This window comes from Myotis daubentonii, chromosome X (genome assembly GCF_963259705.1).
Source record: "Myotis daubentonii chromosome X, mMyoDau2.1, whole genome shotgun sequence".
Classification (NCBI taxonomy): domain Eukaryota; kingdom Metazoa; phylum Chordata; class Mammalia; order Chiroptera; family Vespertilionidae; genus Myotis; species Myotis daubentonii.
Genome location: NC_081861.1, coordinates 133,064,522 through 133,069,060, shown reverse-complemented (window position 1 = coordinate 133,069,060; position 4,539 = coordinate 133,064,522).

Genomic DNA, 4,539 nt, shown 5'->3' with positions numbered 1-4,539 from the left:
TTTGTTGTTACTGTAATTATGATATATTTTCTTTCTCATATGGTCTAATTTTAAAGACAATAGTTTGGACTGAACTTTGCAATATTTGAAAAAGTGTAACTGCTCTCTGTACCTAAAAGTACCAGAGGTATACAGTTGTACAAGAAATACTACTTGACTAGGGAAAGAAGATGGCTTTCAATAAGTTCAGCCCATTTAATAAAAATGGGATATATTCATTGAAGGAGTTCAAACTACTCATCTCCCTAAATCCCCATATCATTAACCCAAAATAAAAACCTGAGAGTCCTCCGTGTCTACTCCCTCTCCTTCCTCTGACCATCTATCCATGGTTTTTATGGTAAGCATCTAAATCCCATTTGCAGCTTTAAAAAATTCATATAGCCAGGTTCTACCCTTGACCATTTGGGTTCATGTCTAGGGCAAGTACACACATAAATGTGTATGTCTGTGCGTACACACTCACACATTCAACTCCAGTGATTCTGACCCCCACCTTTTAAGAACCATTAACAAATTACAAAGTAAGTCCTGTTGACCATATATCTTCAATATCTCTGCAATACATTTCTTCATTTTTACCCTTGCCAATTTAAATCAATACTTCATCTCTTACCTAGACCACTCTAGCTGTCTCCCCATTGCTATTCCTGAATCTACTCTTTGTTCCTTACATTCCAGCATCCAAACAGCTAACAAGGTCATCTATGTAAAAGGAAAATCAGTCAAACCTCATAGGGAAGGTAGGGGAGAGTGGGGGTAAGGGAGAGAGATCAACCAAAGGACTTATATGCAAGCATATAGTCTTAACCAATGGACACAGACAACAGGGGCGTGAGGGCATGAGTGGGGGGAGATAGAGGGTAACGTGGGGATAAGGACACATATGTAATAACTTAATCAATAAAAAAAAAGAAAAGAAATTGCATTATATACCAAAAAAATAAAAATAAAAATAAAAATCAGACTATGCCACCTGTCAACATAAATTCCTTCAGAACTTCCCATCTATGATTCCTAAGCCTATGTCCACTGACTACTGCTAGTCCATAAGTTTCCAAATTGGTATTTTGCATGTTGGGACTGGGAAAATACAGCCAATGCTGTGACTTTTCCACAAAATCAAATTTATTCAGTTTAAATCTATATTCTATGATTATATATTTAGTATCAATATATTTTGTTTTATAAAATGATGGTGTCACTTAACCTTACATGACAAAACAAAAATAAAAAATATAAAACTATCAAATATAAAGCATTAAAAAAGTTGTTAAATCTATGCTGGCCTCAATGATTTTGTTTTGTAAGATTAAAAGTTTTTCTTTACTGTTGAGAGTATTATAGATGTTCCCACCTTTTTCCTCCCATAATGCCCCTCCATCCAGTTCCAGCCCCTCCCCAGGCTTCACCTCACTATTGTCTGTGACCATGGGCAATACATATCAACACTAATAAAAGAGAAAAATGGTAATTGGCGTACGAGCTACCCTTTTCATTGGCTAATCAGGGCTATATGCAAATTAACTGCCAACTAAGATTGGCAGTTAACTGCCAACAAGATGGCGGTTAATTTGCATATGTAGGCACAATGCAGGGAGGCGAAAGGGAAAGCAGGAAGAAGCCCCCTGCCACTGACAGTGATCGGAAACCCAGGGGGGAGCTAAGAGCTGGGGGGCAGGGCAAAGGCGGCCCCGGGGCCGCCTTTGCCCTGCCCCCCAGCCATGATCGGAGAATCAGGTGCCTTTTCCACCCTGGCCAGTGATAGCAGGAAGTAGGGGTGGAGCCAGCGATGGGAGCTGGACACGGTCGAAGCTGGCAGTCCCAGGAGCTAGGGGTCCCTTGCCTGGGCCTAAAGCGAAGCCCACGATCGCGGGGCCGCTGCAGCTGCGGGTCCCCGCTGCCCGGGCCGGATGCCTAGGCCAGGGGCGTTAGGCCTGGGCAAGGGGCCGATCCTGCGATTGGAGGGTGATGGGGGTCAACGCCTGAGGGCTCCCAGTATGTGAGAGGGGGCAGGCTGGGCTGAGGGACACTCCCACCCCCCCCCCCCACACACACCCAGTGCACGAATTTCGTGCACCGGGCCCCTAGTTTATATATATATAAGCCTAAGCGACCATTTGACTGGTCGACCAGTAGCTATGATGTGCACTGACCACCAGGAGGCAGACGCTCAACGCAGGGGCTGCCCCCTGGTGGTCAGTGTGCTCCCACAGCGGGAGCACCACTCAGTTGACCAATGGGAGCCAGACGCCGGGCTCATGGCTGGTGAGCACAGCTGCGATGAACACAGCTGCAGATGCATGAGCCTCCCCTGCACTCGCCCTGCGCATCCCTCCCCCACTGGGATTGGGATTGGGATCGACATCGGGACTGATTGGGCACAAGACCATGGCCACTTCTCGGTCATGGGTGCGCTGGTATTGCCCTAGGACAGGCAAGCGGAGACCACAGCGGAGCAGCAGTGAGCCTCACTTCATGCACTACTACATCCCTCGGGGGATGTTGGACTGCCGGTTTTGGCCCGATTCCCCCACCACCACCACCACTACCTCCAAGGGACCCCACTGGTGCACTGGGCCTCTAGTATGCATATAAATTCTCTGGTTAATCTCTTCCCACCTCCTCTCCCCACTTCCTTCTGAGATTGGTCAGTCTATTCCATGCTTCCATTTTTCTGGATCTATTTAGTTCGTTAGTTTACTTTATTAGATTCCACATATAACTGAGATCATGTAATAGCTGTCTTTCTCTGACTGGCTTATTTCTTGTAGCATAATAATCTCCATGTCCCTTCATGCTGTCTTAAGGGTAATCCATATCCCTTCATGCTGTCTTAAGGGTAAGAGATCCTTCTCTTTATAGCTGCATAGTAATCCATGGTGTAAATGTACCACATCTTTTTTTAAAGAAGTCTTTTTTGTTGAAAGTATTACACACATGTCCCCTTTTATCCCCATTGACCCCTTCTAGCCAGCACCCACCACCTGCCCCAGGCCATCACCACGCTAGAAAGTGTATCTATGGGTTATGCATATATGCATACAGGTTCTTTGGTTAATTTCTTCCCACCCACCCACTCACCCCCACCTTTTCTCTGAGAGTCAACAGTCTGTTCCATGCTTCTATGTCTCTAGATCTGTTTTGTTCATCAGTTTATTTTGTTCATTATTTTCCACATATGTGTGAGATAATGTGATACTTGTCTTTATCTAACTGGCTTATTTCACTTAGCATAATACTCTCCAGGTCCCTTCATGCTGTCTCAAAGGGAAAGATGCTTCATTTTTAGTGCTGCATAGTATTCCATGGTGTAAATGTACCACAACTTTTATCCACTCATCTACTAATGGGCACTTGGGCTTTTTCCAGATCTTAGCTATTGTAAATTGCACTGTTATGAACACAGGATGCATATGTTCATTCTGAATGGTGTTTCAGGATTCTTAGAATATATTCCTATAAGTTGGATCACTGGGTCAAATGGAAGTTCCATTTTTAACTTTTTGAGGAAACTCCATACTGTTCTCCACAGTGGCTGCACCAGTCTGCATTCCCACCAGCACCATACTAGGGTTCCTTTTTCTCCACATCCTTGCCAGCACTTGTTTTTTGTTGATTTATTGATGGTAGTCATTCTGGCAGGTGTGAGGTGATACCTTGTTTTAATTTGCATCTCTCTGATGATTAATGATGAACTTTTTTTCATATATATCTTGATCATCTGTCCCCTTTGGAAAAGTGTCTATTTAGGTCCTTTGCCCATTTCTTAATTGGATTTTTTTTTATCTCCCTTTTGTTTAGTTGTATTTTTTTTATATATTTTGGAAATTAACCCCTAGCAGATGTATCATGGGCAAATATGTTCTCCCATACATTGAGCTCCCTTTTCATTTTGTTAATAGTTTCCTTTGCTGTGCAGCTTTTTATTTTGATGTAGTCCATTTGTTTATTTTTTCCTTTGTTTCTCTTGCCCTAGGACAGTGGTCGGCAAACCGGGGCTCGCGAGCCACATGCGGCTCTTTGGCCTCATGGCATGGGCCACAAAGTTTCAATCGCACTGTACGTATGCAGCTCTTTGGTCCCTTGAGTGTGGCTCTTCCTAAGCCTTAGGAGTACCCTAATTAAGTTAATAACAATGTACCTACCTATATAGTTTAAGTTTAAAAAAATTGGCTCTCAAAAGAAATTTCAATCATTGTACTGTTGATATTTGGCTCTGTTGACTAATGAGTTTGCCAACCACTGACAGATGTAGTAGTGAAAATTCTGCTACACGAGAAGTCTGAAATTTTGCTGTTTATGTTTTCTTCTAGGATTTTTATGGTTTCACAACTTACATTTAAGATTTTTATACATTTTGAGTTTATTCTTTTGTATGGTGTAAATTGGTGGTCTTGCTTCTTTTTTTTTGCATGTACCTGTCCAATTTTCCCAACACCATTTATTGAAGAGACTGTCTTGACTCCATTGTATGCTCTTTCCTCCTTTGTCAAATATTAATTGAGCTTAATGGCTTGGGTCTATTTCTAGGTTCTC